Source organism: Neodiprion fabricii, chromosome 1, assembly GCF_021155785.1.
Source record: "Neodiprion fabricii isolate iyNeoFabr1 chromosome 1, iyNeoFabr1.1, whole genome shotgun sequence".
In the NCBI taxonomy this organism is placed as follows: Eukaryota; Metazoa; Arthropoda; class Insecta; order Hymenoptera; family Diprionidae; genus Neodiprion; species Neodiprion fabricii.
Genome location: NC_060239.1, coordinates 1491784 through 1506560, shown reverse-complemented (window position 1 = coordinate 1506560; position 14777 = coordinate 1491784). Strand labels below are relative to the sequence as shown.

The following is a 14777-nucleotide window of genomic DNA, read 5'->3' as shown; positions in this document are numbered from 1 at the left end:
TAAGTACATCGGATAAGTGCCTACACGCCTGTACCTACACAACGAGTATAAAACGTGTTGTTCTCGAATACGTGCCTACGTATAGTATTTTATTCTCTCGGGCTGTAAACAAGCTTCGCGTATTATTTTCAATTTTATTTATTTTCTTTTTCTCTGTTCCTTTCTTTCCCCTTATTTAAACGCTATGATAGTACGCTGAGAAAAAAAAAAAAAAGAAAAAAAAACAAGAAATAGAAGAAGGAAAAAACGAGATAGAAGAAATGTATATATTGGATTCGCCCAACTGTAAATAGATTAATGTAGTGTTTCCGGTAGGTCGAAAATACAATTACATAAATTACACACGCGATGACGTCTTATGCATAGAATTGGCCTAAGGCGACACAGAGTTTGGCATGCGTACACCTACTACACGCTTAACATGATAAGTACTTGATATCTATGATAATTGAGTGAGAAAAAAGTGAGGAAGAGAGAAAGAAAAAAAAAAAGAAGTTATTGCGACGGTCAAGCATCGTCGACGTGTAGTTTTCTCTCTGCGTGAAACGTTGGCAAAGAATGAGATTTGGGCGTAGGCAAAAAAACAAAGAAGGAAAGAAAAAAGAAAAGAAAACAAAGAGAGGAATAAAAACGAGTTCTATATATCTAATCTGCACCGTCACGCACGTACCATACACACACACACGCACACGCTTTGCAATAATACATGTGCATATGTGCGTTAAAATAAATGATGATGCACAATACAAGCAAGCGAGCGTCGCGATTAAAAAGAAGTTATCAGATAACCGTGAAAAGACCGCTACATTGTGGTTTTAATTAGTTGAAGAGGAGAAAAGATGTAAGCAAATAAAGAAGGAAAGAGAAGGATAAAAAACAAAAAAAAAAAAAAAAAAAAAAAAACAACAAAACTGTACATACATGCCCAACTACACGATAACTCGTAAAAGTGTGTAGTAACTCGGTTCAGCCGCGGTAATTTAATAAAATCGGATTGCAGCCCTATTTTTATGCGAGTCAAATCTCCCTCCGCGGCATTTTCAGCGGTTGGTCGTACGGTTATTTTCAGATTTGTGAACTTGTTTGTGCCGACGTGTTTCGCTTATCGTACGTACACGCACGCGCACACTTGTTAACTAACGTTGCTCATTGTAGAACGGGTCTCGCCTGATGTGTAGTAATTACATATCGTAATTACGATACGTTACTGCGAGGTACATAATGTACGTACGTACAGCAGATCGCACCAAGCCGGTAAAACATATGTATTTATTATCATTCACGCGCTGCTCGGGCACAGAAATAAGGCGAGTACACGTTTTGTCCAAGTTCGAAATTGTTTGAGGGGACGCCCTTGGCCTCAGAATATCGACGTCGAGGTATTTCAAACGCGAAAAAGGACTCAACGGCCCCATTCGGTACGCAATTCTCAACGAAAACACTCTGATACCTTTTCATTTGACGCAGGAGTAAAGAAATGGTATCAATTTTACGAATTTACTATTACGGTTACGTAGAATTTGTGCAATTTCTAAACATACAACATACATTCCAAACATACATACAAACATTCCTAAAATTACGAAATAACGGATTTTCCGAAACACGAATCGTTACGATAACGCTACTAACTTCAGCCTCGCGTTTTTCCTCACCATGAATGATTACGATAACGTTGCTAACTTCAACATGACGACCCAAATCATACGAGCAGCGAGTATCTCAACCGTCGGATAAAGAACCGACGATATAATAATATAGAGTGGAATTAAAGAAAGAAAGAGAGAAATCTGGATAGTCGGAAGAGGAAGGACGAAGAAAGAAAAAAAAAACGGCATCACTTCGCCGCTCCGACGTAGGGCGAGCGAAATACGACAACGAAACGAAACGAAACGAAACGAGATGAGGAACGGCGAATATTCGAGAGCGCGACGCGCGACGTCGCGACGCTCCGGGAGGTTCTAGAAGCCGGACAGAGGCAACGTGTACCGCGTTATAGACGTTGCGGGTGTTTTTCCGCCCGCGTTGTCCCTCCCGCTTCAATGAACGTGAAGACGAGGAGAGAGAAGGAGTGACAACGAAAGAACATGTTGATCGAAGTTGGTACAGCTACCTACTTTAACGACGCGCGTTCCGTGAAAATGGGTTACTTCGTTAACCCTTTAAAATTACCCGAAATTCGGCTGGTAAATCATAAACAAAGAAAATGCGTTTATATTTTGAAAAGGCAATTCGTTTGAAAATATTTCTCTAAAATTCTACAACGATTTATATTCCTCCGGGATGTTTCGTCGGGTTAAGGTTACACGTCCCGACTTCAGTCTTGTCGTAATATTGACGTTCGACTCGCGGTGTATATCCTCAAAAACGTTCTTCCACCAACACGTACGATATTGTTAAACATGCACCGGTCCTCTGCATCATGTGTACATATAACAGGTCAATATATACTCACGTATCGTTATATCGCAGGCTTAGAAGAACTCGACGTTTTCGGTCAGCGAAGGAAAACAAGAGGAGGACGAAGGGGATGAGATGTGGATAATTCGACGTGCCCCAAGATCCTCTCTCTCTCCTTCCTCGGGAAAGATGAATGGATGGATGGATGAACTGACTCGACTCTCTTCTCGGATAAACGTACCCCGAGAGGTAACGACGAGAAAATAAATCTCTCTCCCCAACTTTCCTCCTCCGAGATCGAAAAGTGACACTACCGACAACAATCAATCGAAGAATAGGTATCGATGTCCTCAACGCACCACGCGTCCCAAAGTCCGTATTCCCCGACACACGCGTATTATTCAATTACATATACCCGCGGACTGTTCCGTTCGAACCGATCGAAGTCGCGAACCAAAGAAATTCAAATAAAACAAAAATAAAAGAAAGTAAAAATTGATCGGTACTTCTACCGCATTCCCACCTCCCGCGATTGCTCGTCGATCGATCAAAACACTATTTTAACGTAACCCCGACATACGTGTATATATATATATATAGATAGATAGATGTACTAGGATCGCCTGGCTTTGCGTTTCGTTTCGTTGCTCGGCTGTCGAGTCGGCCACAACTACGGCGCGACGAAACGACGTTGCGACCGCGGCGTGCAAACTGACGACTGACAACGACGAGCGAACGGCCGACTCACGACTGAATACCACCGAGATCCTCGCTTCGCCCGACGGCTGCTCGTGAAACGCGACTCGCTGACGGACGCCCCCCCACCACCACCCCCACCCCCACCTCGCGGAGCAATCCCGGAGATTCGACGTGTAGGTGAACGCGTCTCTACTTTCCACCGCGAGCTGAGCAGCCTGCCGCGATAATCTAGCCGACTGGCCGACGCTAGACGTAGAGAACAGCTGTTTCGTGATTCTCCAGCTAATTGTGAGCGGTTGACAGAGGCGGAGCGAGTTTTGGTTGAACCGACCGACGGCAACGCGTAACGCTTTGCGATTTTACTTGGCGTTGATTTTCTCACTGGTCTCGCGATTCGCGAAGTTAGTACGGTGTCTTCTGCTCGTTATTCGCGTGTAAATAATATTACAACACTTTTCGGTATCGCGGTAATTAAATACGGGTTCGTTGAGAATTGAAAAAGAATCGAACGAGACTGGCAGAAATTAATAGATAGGGAAAAATGCGTTTGATTGCGATGCATAGACGCGTTTTCATTTTAAATCCTGAAACAGGATTGTTTTTACAATAACGTTGGATTACGCGGCGGCAACCTTGTTCACTTCACGTAACGTACGGAGATATCTTTTGTCTATGATGACTGCTGGATAATTTTAAAGGAAAGGGTGAAACGGCCGATTTCATCCTCGGTAACAACGTGTGCGTATATAACGTACGTAATAGGTACGTGATCGCAGATCGTAGCGTAGCGTTAGAGTGTAGGTATAATATCCTTATCCGGGCCGACTGCCAGTAAATTTCGATCTTTTTAAACTGGTAGCGATCCCCGGTGTCTCTTGTAATATAGGTGTACGGGATCGTTGCCAACTCGTGATCAAATTATAACAGGGTGAGAGGGGGGAGGGTATACATACTTACACATATATTATATACAACGTATACGAACAAACCACCCTATACAGAGTCAAAGTTCCCGGATATTTTTTTCCCGGTTTCAACGAGATTTTCTCATCCTTTCGAGCGCCGTGCACGCGCGCACACACACACACCCACACATATATAGGTATATATATGTATACATGTATACATGCACGAAGTAAGAGGGATTTAATTGTTATCATTATGATTAATTGTTACGTCTCGTACACTCTCGATCGCAGACGATTAACGGCGATCAATCGGAGATTGTTATATCGCGGGAGAGTAATTTAGGTAGATATATTAACCGTATGCGAGCCGCGTTCGCGACACGTGCGAATTACACGCTTGCACGTACATATTAATGTGTTAAACGGTAGAGACCGAGTATCGCCGGTCAAACGACACAGGGCACTTGTTGCCTTGACCTGAGCGACGTACAGTTTAACGAACACGATCCGCGCCTACCGAATCGCCGATAAATAAATACGTCACTGGGACGGTGTACTTTGTTGCTGCGGTTTTTTTTGTTTTTTTTTTTTTTTCTATGCGCGAAAAATTACTGCATCAGAGATGTATAAAATCGTGGAAATTTCGAAGAAATCTATACTGTTTCGCGACACCTTCGTTACTTTTCGTCACATCTTACGCCGCGAGACCGCGTTTTAATCACTCCTCCCTCTCCCGCCCCTCGAAGACCTTTCAGACAACACATCGCGCATAGGTAACGTTTAACGAAATTTCAACTCTGCATCGATGAATTAGTCGTTGGCGTTCCAGTATTTCTTACACTACGTACATAGGTATGTGTAACATATATTGCACCATATGGATATGTAAACATAACCGAACAAGATAACCTGATTACAATAGGAAGAATCGATTCTAATATTGGGCAAGAAGGCGAGCGAGCCGGCTGCCTTCGTACGATACATATATATAGGTGTGTGTGTGTGTGTGTGTGTATATATACATACACACACACACACCATCTAGGTACGCACACATAAATGTGTGTTACGCGAACAGGTTATAATGCGGTTGAAACGAACTGGGCCAATTAAAATTGCCGTGATCCAAGAGGCGGGGGATGGGAGGGGTGGGGAATCGAAGGCGGGGGCGGAGGGGGAGGCTGCTGCACAGGATTCGCATACGGAACAAAAAGACTGGAAGTGAAGGTGGTGAACGATGACGTAACGAGACCAATCGACTGCAAGCAGAGGTAGAAAGATAGGCAAGCAGGCAGCAGGCAGGCAACGCAGACTAAACGAAGACAGACCGAATCGTATCGGCTGCTCCGTTCGCGGCGAACGTCCTTCAAGGCCGTTCGCGTACGAAGTTAACTCGAGTTGCTAAATACACGTATTTATTTATTAATTTACTCGCTCGCGTTGCGTACCTGCGTAAATGTACGTTGGGGTGGTTTTTACGTTTTTTTTTTTTTTACTTGCGGTATCCTTCGAAAAGTTGGTTTTTAGCCTGAGACGAAGCCGCGTGAACACCGGAACTCGATGGGAAAATTCGAAAAGGTTACTCGTGTGGTTTGAATTTCTCAAAAGCTCTGTTAGTTAACCGAAATATCTTGATAACCGTACTAGTTGGATAGCGCTTTGCGGTGTTTCATTTTGTAGACGATCAAATTTTCTTTAATAACAGTCGGGATTACCGTACGTGACGTTACTTGTAACAGCCTTGGATCACGGGTGGGATGAAAAATTTACAGAATAACAAGGATCTTCATTCATTCATTCGATGTACTCAAATTTTTACGTTCGTATGATATGATACTCTAGGTGCACGCGTGGTGGGCCTTTTTTCCCAACGAGTCCCAACGACGAGGTGTAAATTCACTCCCACGAATCGTAGCTCATGTGCTGCGTAGTTTTTTTGTACAATCTGCACGTGACGGAGATCGCGATTCGACCCTTCGACTCGATCAGGTGTCGGGTACGATGTTTTATAATCAACGGGTCATTCGCTCCCGTTCTTCTGTGAGAAAAGTCTCACCTCCGGCGGTAAGGACCGAACTAAATACCCGTCGTGTAACCGTGTTCCGATTATAGAAGAAGAAAAAAATGTGAACGATATTATAATTGCCGAATTGATAGAAGTTAAATACATGCATAAGTAAAAGAACTGCGGAACTTGATCATATTCCGCATGCCCTGAAATGGTACGAAAAAAATAAACCCCGATACCGCGTAACGAGGCAATCGTGTAACATAACATCTCATTAATCAAATATATGTGCAAGGAAAGCGATAAAATTTTTTGAAAATATACGCAGATACGTTTGTATGTATGTTTTTCCCTTTCCCAAGCATTTCACACCCCGGAATTTCGCACATTTTGTATCAATCTATAACGTTCAAGTTTCCATGTACAATTGTGCTGTGTTTCATGTGATACACGTGTTGGTATAATTGTTTAGAGAAGAATCTTCTCTCTTTAATTTGTCCCTCGCATGTACGATTACAATCAGTCAAACTAAACTGATATAAGTGCGGATTGATTCGTGCATATTAGAAGAGAGAGAGAGAGAGAGGATTCTGAATTTATCTAAGTCAACGATAAATCAATCACTTACAATTTACGTTTAAAACACTACGATTTATACGTTTTTCTTTTCTTCCGACGCCTGGGTCGTGCAAGATCGAAGAAAGAGACGCTGAAGAACCACGATATTGCACGTAGGGGGCCATCCGAGTATCAGCCAAGGCTAAGACAGGGGTAGGCCATTCGGAGAAACGTTGTCAAATGTCACCCTACAGTATTAGACATTCCAGGCAAGCGTTAGCTGACATGGGAGATTCAAAGTGCGTGCTCAAAGCCAGCCAACACACGGCGTGTTTGAGAATAATAAAAATTTGTTTTAAAACGAGGTGTTAATAATGCATTAATTGCTCAGTAATAGTATCTTAGCAAATATAAGGTTCACTGCGTGCATTTAAGAAGATAGACAATATATGATGTATTTAATACTCGATGAATAATAAATTCACGTTCTACTGAACATGTCAGAGTGTGTTGATAATTAATAATAATTAACATCCAATAAAGTAGGGACGAATTGATCAAGATGTGACTATAAATGGGTCTCGAGCCATTTCCAGGTAATAAATCTATCATCCAATAAACTTTTGAAAACGCGTTAGCTAACGTTAAGAACAAGCAGTGGGCAAAAGAGGCAAACGTTACCGATCGTTGCCGCCCGGGGTGGGATGCAAAAATTTGCAAAAAACGCGTCAAGCGATATACTCGAATGGTCCGTGGGACAGAGTATCGTATGAAAAAATAATAAGCATACTATACTACGTAATTACGTATAAGGGAGAGTGAGCGTGCGTTATTTGTTCTTAATTTAAAACCCACGTTACGCGGTACATGCGAATGTGTGCGCGTACGTACTTACATGTATAATAGAGAGATAACGGGCATATTTCACAAGAAATCGACACCGCAGCGCACTCGCGTATAATGTGCCAACGTACTAACGACTCGAGATTTACGTTTTAGGTACAGGTATAGATATAAGTATGCACGCGGTTCGCAAGTGTATAAGTAGCGTACTCGTCTAGCAGGTAAGTAAGTAAGTAAGTAACTACTTTTACTCGGTTCGCCGCGCGTTAACCGTGGCGGGTTGCGGGTGTATCGTAACAAGGCCGGCAAGTTTTTAATCGAAGCCGCGAACAGACAGCTTCGTTCGTTCAAGTGTCACGTTTCGACGGACAGGACCTGCACCGTTGTTGCACGGGTTTATTACAAACGAGAGCTTACTCGGAACGATCTTTCACGATTTTCCCTCTTCGCGATCTCTTGCCTAATTCTTTTTTTTTTCCCCCCTTTCCTTTTCGTTCTCCCCAACATTTTGCACAATTAATCTTATAACGTTTAGATCTGTACATTAGGAAAAAAAAAGGTTTCCGAGAATGAGTATAACATGTATTAATTGTAAAATAAAATGCACGTAGATCCGTACTTTGTATGTAGGCTGGTTACACCGCGATTGTGTTCAACCCAAGTCTGGTGTGCGTATAATGGAGAATTATACGCCAGCGGTTTGCAGTCACGACGAGCCTGCGATCGGTAAGTCATTCAGTAATTCAGTGCAGTATTTCAGTCAGTGAACGACAAAGTGTCCCTGACCCCGTAACCCAAAACACGCGTTTCGATTCGAACAACGGTAGAATTACGCTGCGGTAATAAGAACGCTCTCACTTAACACGCTGCAGGCCGCGTGCTTGTATGCCCGCAGAACTCGTTTTTTTTTAACTGGCCAGGGTATACGTAGAATCTTTAATCGTCGATTGTCATACGCGAAAAGCTGCGATGTTAACCCTAAAACGTTGAAAAAAAAAAAAACAACGAAAAAACACCCAGCGCGAGAGAAAAGCTCACGTTTTCGACACGAGACGCCGGACATGATTCGATTTCATTATCCGATGTATAATTGTAATTTTCCATAACAAGTTCCGTCGCAGCGGACCGTTGCCGCTATTGCTGATTAGCGGTTTAGCTGTGACATTATACGGGCAAAGGGGAAGCTTCGAGCTTGGGCAAAATAGATTGTTGATTTGAAAGCAGCAGCGCGAGCTAGGCCAGCTAGCCTCTTCCGGTCTAGAAAAAGAACGCCTCGCATGTATCACATATTCGTTATCTCAGTGAACCTCTCCTACGAACGTATATTACATAAACAGACACGCAACGTTGTGATACATACGTGTCCGGGTGATGATAACTGAGCAAACCGCGGGGGAAAATAGTAAAACAAATTTGCTTATTCAATTGTTGACCCCGTTCCACTGTGCGGTCGGCGGTCGCGTCGCGGTTTAATATTATATTTATAATAAGTAACAAAAACACATCGCGTGTTTAATGGAAACGGATAGCGACGCCCGATAACAATAAGCTAAAAATAATCGAACACGACTCGATTGAATCGGTAAAAGTTAATCGATTCACCGATTATATCTGATTTTTTTTAAACGGTGCGCTTGAAACCAAAATTTCGTAAATTTTAGCACGTGGTCGTAATGGCGGAAAAGTTTTTTCACGATTCATAGAGTCATTCAAAATATTGTTCAGTGTCAAGCGAAAATATTCGTTCATCTTCCCTTTCTTCTTTCGTTAATAATTGTACATGGAAAAGGGAAAAAGTGATCGAAGCAAAAGGTTGTACAGTTGGAAATTTTATTTTTCTATGCAATTGCTATTAAAACTATACCTTAACGCATAGAAAAAAATCAAAAATCACCCAAATTTCAAGAACTTCGTAGAAAGAGAGAAAAAAAAATATTCGTAGATAAAAGTGAACGATGTAAGCGCCGATATAAAAAAACAACAACAAAGTTTTCCCCCTTTTTACGCGACAGTCGTAACATTCCGTGAAACGCAGAGATAAATTGAAAGACTCGAAAATTTGGAAAAAAAAAAAAAGAAAACCTTACCCAATAAAAGTAGAACATCGTTAAATTCTATCGTTTACTTTAATCTGTACTCAAAGGTCGTATCTTACACCAGATAAATACGATCTTCCGTTATTTGATAATTATATACACACGAGCAAGAAAAAATGAAGACATTTTTTACAGCATTTCTATAAGCAATTACTTTCCTCCAAATTGGGGCTAAAGGTTCCTTATACACACGCGAGAACAAATCACCATTTACTTTGCAATCACTTGACATTAAATTTCAACGTTTCCGAGCGAATTTTCGTGTTTTTAGCCTGAAAAAAAAATAAAATAATAAAATTATACGATCTTACGGCGTTAAAAAAAGTAAAAGCCGTATAATGGCGGTTACGACCTTACGCCGTTATAGACGCGGTATATTACAACCCGGTCGCAAATATTGCACGCTACACGGTACGAATGTATAACCATACACCTGTGTACACCTATGTGTGCCGTATGTGATTTATTAACCACTTCCGTTATTACTGAGAAAAGTTTGTTTGCCAGTGAATTTAGTATATAACGAGTTCAAACTGCATTGAAAACAACTAGCGAGTGAAATAACAGAATAAATGCTCTTAAGATTTCGCGGCCGAATTAGCCTGAAGCGCAATTATAGTCACGATGTGTACGTAATTGAAAAAACCGGAAAAGTGCAAGTAGAAATCGCGCCCTTTTTATTTATATTTTATGCGATATAACAACGAGTCAACTATTTTCGGACTTTTCCCTTCGCTTGGACTGCCAGTTCTTGCTTCTCTCAAAACTTTACGATTCGAAGTGAACGAGAAGTAGTCTACAGGCTTTGATCAGTGAGCTTGGAAGAATAAAAATATACGACATATATGGCCGTATCTTTTGATTGCGTCGACATAGAAGCTTGAATTTTTCACACCTCCAAAAGACCGTAGACCTTATTATTTGTTATTAATTTCAACTTGATACCTCGATCCGTTCCTGAGAAAAAGGGTTCTTTTCGAAGTGATCCCGTAGGGGTTCCTTTTTTTTCCCTTTTTTTTTTTTTTTCATTATTTCGAGGCACAGAATCCCAAAACCTAGCCGCAGTACTTTTGCAGATAAAAACGTTCAACTTTCCACTTTCCGTAATGTAATACTATTTGCGCGCGTGTAACAACTGGGCCAAAAAGAATATCAATAAATCCTCGTGCCGACAAGTTTGTCGGGAGGAAATTTACCGCAAGGATCAATCGTCGGTAAAAAATGCATGCACGTAGAACGGCGGCTCGAAGACCGATCTTTACCACACGCCTGATACACTTTGTACCTTTTACAGGCGTGTGTGGGTGCGTGTATATATGCACATAGGTGTATAGATATATACGCTAAGGTATGTATACGAACTGTTAAATCTTTCAATATTTACCGCTGTGACCTCCACGCGTCGATACATCGATCGATTGACAGCATCGTGACGGAACCAAGGAACAGACTTGATATCGCTGATTGTTATACATGTGTATGTACGTTGTACCGATATCGTATATTGATATTTCATCTGCTATGTATTTACTTATGGCCGTTACCTCTGTTCTTTTTCCTTACCACCCTCCACCCCCACATCTCATACATGTGTACACAGTGATTCGAATATTCGATCAATCCATCCATCCATCCATCGCGACAGTGTTGTCGGTACCGTATCGGTGTTTTGTACGACGACATTTTTCTTTAAAACTCATCCGATTCTACCTTCTATTCTTCGGAACTGAGCCGTTTCATAAACAGGCGACACATGCCACGTCGCGTCGAATTAGCATAAAAATGCGAGACGTTCTTGTTTGGTTTTCTTTTTTTCTCATTTGCTTTTTCTTCTTCTTCACATACGGATTATTTGTCGATAAATAAACTAATGTTTGTTAATACGTTCTTATCACAGATTATTCATCTCGGCCGAATATCCTACATTACTGGCATTATTATACATACAGGAAAGAACTTGTATTAAATGACATTGAATAATTGCACGATGATCACAACCTTTGAGGAATTTAACTGTGATTAGAAATTTTATACTTGTGAATGAGAATCCCGTCAGACTGATCTTCGGGTCTCAACGGAGCAAAATCCTCTCCCTGTCTCTCTCTCTGTCTGCCTATGGAAAAAAGATCGCTCGGCTTGTTGATTCAAAACGGGCAGTAAAGCGGACCAAAAACAGCGAACGCAATTTCCACGGTAGTCCGATTGGGAATTGTTTGTCATTTTTAACGCAAACTTCTTTGTTTTATCCTGCGCTATGTGAATAACAGAACAACAGGAATACGGAAAGAGGGATAAAGAAGCTAGGATCAGGCTCAACGACCATAAGCGATAGAATGTAACTCGGTGTCATTGTATCTTCAGTTACATCCGCTGCGGTTGCGAAACAACAACCACGACAACAACGATAACGACAAACAAGAGTAATAAAAACGGCTAATCCCGAGACAAGAAAGCGAGGATTAGAGAATAGAAATAGATCTCTGCGGCTTTCGTGACACGTAAATATGATAATTGTACAATGTACAATATTATCGAGAAACGAGTTTATTTTTCGCCGGTGACCGATTCGTGCAAATTCCATATTTGTTGTCGGTCGGACTCGCGGCAAGAACGAACGACACCAGGGCACATTGTAAGCCTATTTTTGTTATAAACAAAGCCGAGCTATCCGGCTCCCAAGGTTATCCGGCCGACACTCGTGTCACGGCTCTGAAACCGTATTATTTTTCACAACGAGCGATATGCCGGACGTTGAATTATTACGTCTGTCTACGTTCGATGCTCGGTAATCTACCGATATTACAGGTACCTACACTTGCCGGCGGCGTCGATCGCCGATTCGTTTGTAACTGCGCAACCACCGAACCGATTTTGATCGTTCTTTTTTCTGTCGATAGCTGCAACGTCTGGCAGGGTTTTAGGCAAGATTTCGTTGCAATCGGATCAATCGTTATGAAGATGTAACCATACTTGTACGCCAATTCGTCAGGGGCGAAAACCTACTAAACTGTTATACTAAAAAATCTTCAAGGAGTCGACGAGCTCTACAGACTAAAAAAATTAATATATTATGCAATAGGCATTTGAAAATATTTGCGGGCAGAGTGGCGACCGGCTTCTAGTTACAACTATGATTGAAACTTGTTGTTTGATTGTTTTTTTATTTGGGGGGGGGGGGGGGGAGCAATCTCCAGAAGGATCCGGTCCGGAGAGTCGAACCGGTTCCGGGTGACTTGGGTATCTTTCGTACCTTGATATTGACATGTTTCGCGGACACTCCTCATCGATCTCCAATTACCCGGTAGATGTACTTCCGGCAGTTCACTTCCGGATCCTAAGAAGCTCCGGCTTTGGGGCATCGATGATAACGCCGGTGCATGCACGGCTTTCATCGTAGTCACACGGAGCACGATTCTCGACGTTTCGTAACGACGATAATGAAAATGATAGCGACGATGAATGGAAGATAACGTGAAATGAGTAATGAAAGGAAGACTCACGTTTGTACCGATCAATGGACGCCTGGTGGAGTACAAGTGAAATACAGTTATTACATGTAATTACAATGTGTACGTAATTTGAATGTTAATTACGTCGCTACAGCAATGTTATACATATACGGTCCTGACGAATCCTCCCGCGGTAACGACTAATCATAATCATAACAATACCCGCGGAACAAAAATAATACATTAAAGTTTCTCAGGCCAGGAAAAACCGCAGATCTCGCGTTTTTGAAAAATATCTAAAATTCAGTTAAGCGTGATTGCAATTCAACACAGCGTATAAAATTAACCGCACGACGGCGAAGGAGAGCTTTCCCCCTCCACCGACAGGCAAGCTTTTGCACGTTGAATGGAAGGAATAAAATACAATCTTGAACAGTGACCGAGGAATGCACAGCTGACGTACACATGTATGCAGCGGGCATTAAATTCCGAGCGATAAAAGACGGATGCGTGCACGTTCGACGCGTGACGTAGGAAGGTACGTTACACACGCGTTATGCAGCAAGTGCAAACTGTGTAAGTACGCACACGTGGACGGTCGGTGACGTAATGCGCGCGCAATCGTTTATGCTGCACACGTTGCACGCAACCTGCAGAGCGATTATAACGTCTGCAAAAAAATAACGATGATGAGAAAAAAAGTTGTGAATTTTTTGTAAAGATGGACATTTATTTATTTTTTTTTTCAATTTAAATTTCTATTGTATTTTTTTAGTATAGACAAATTTAGTTTTTTACCGTATTAACTGCATGATTCTTTAATGTAAACTTTCAATATGTTGTAAAAAAAAATTTTCAAGTAAAAATCTTTTTTCAAAAAATGTTTATTCTTTATAACAATTTTCGTTTCTGGGGTGTCAAGCGTCCCAGTCTGGCAAGCATGCGCAGAGGTGTAAAGCAAGTAGGGGTTAAAATTTGTACGCAAAATAAAAAAAGATATATTTCTCTGCAATTTTTACTGCCCAGATTGGCGAATATTAATTTATTCGATACCTGTACGTTTGATCGTTAGGGGCTAGGTTCGCGATTCGGTTGGCTTGATCGTGCTGCTGCAAAAGCGTGACATTGCTTTTTTCTATTCAAATCCGGTGTTAAATTAAATCCTTAGTCATCGTGAATATTCTTTCCTAAGGTACTAATCAACAGGTATAGGTATACCTACATTCAATAATGTTGCAGCCAGGAGTAGCTGCATATTTATACTTGCAAAGCTTTGTTTAACTAAAAAAGTAGAGTAATCCTCGAAAACTGATTTTGCGTTGCAATTACCAAAAAAGGATCGACGATAGCGCAAAATGGTTACGCGTACCTCATTTTTCGTAACTCCAACGACATTCAAACAGTTTTTTTTAACGATACCTGTTATACCGAAGTTTTCTAGTTACCGTGACGAATGAAAGTTTTCTCAGCGTATGTATTATACATATACGGCGATGATCGATGAAAAGGCATCCCTGGTGAACAAATTTTCCATCACGATAGAGATATACCGATAAAGAGCTGACGGTGAGTACAACAATGATAAAGAACTTTATACGTACAAAAATATACTTATGACGTGTTTACGATTTTTATGATCACTTTAAATATTTGAGATATTTTATACATATTCAATCTTGCGTAAGATTTACAGGAGGGGGGAGAGAAATGGTTAAAAATCGTCTTACTTAATAAACGGACGGCTCTTTGTACATTGTTCGTACATGCATATTAGGGTGGTTCTTACTCGGATCATTTTTGAATTTTTCAGATCGTT

At 41.3% G+C, this 14777-nt stretch overlaps 1 protein-coding gene and 1 long non-coding RNA gene across 6 annotated transcripts in view; one reads left to right on the top strand and one right to left on the bottom strand.

The window, feature by feature from the left end:
* Positions 1-14777, bottom strand: part of LOC124186971 (terminal nucleotidyltransferase 5C) — a 72827-nt gene that overhangs the window by 34404 nt on the left and 23646 nt on the right. Inside the window, exon 1 of one of the 5 annotated variants that reach the window (XR_006871756.1) lies at positions 2456-3186. The exons of 1 other annotated variant lie outside the window; for it this stretch is intronic. The gene's annotated coding sequence lies outside the window, so the exon portion shown is untranslated. Of the gene's footprint in view, positions 1-2455; positions 3187-14777 lie in introns of those variants that run through there. 3 more of the 5 variants (XR_006871757.1, XR_006871759.1, XM_046579172.1) reach the window with 3 other exon arrangements.
* Positions 8013-14777, top strand: part of LOC124187005 — a 28812-nt gene continuing 22047 nt past the window's right edge. The window contains exon 1 of the long non-coding RNA XR_006871764.1: positions 8013-8142. This is a non-coding gene — a long non-coding RNA (uncharacterized LOC124187005). The remainder of the gene's footprint in view (positions 8143-14777) is intronic.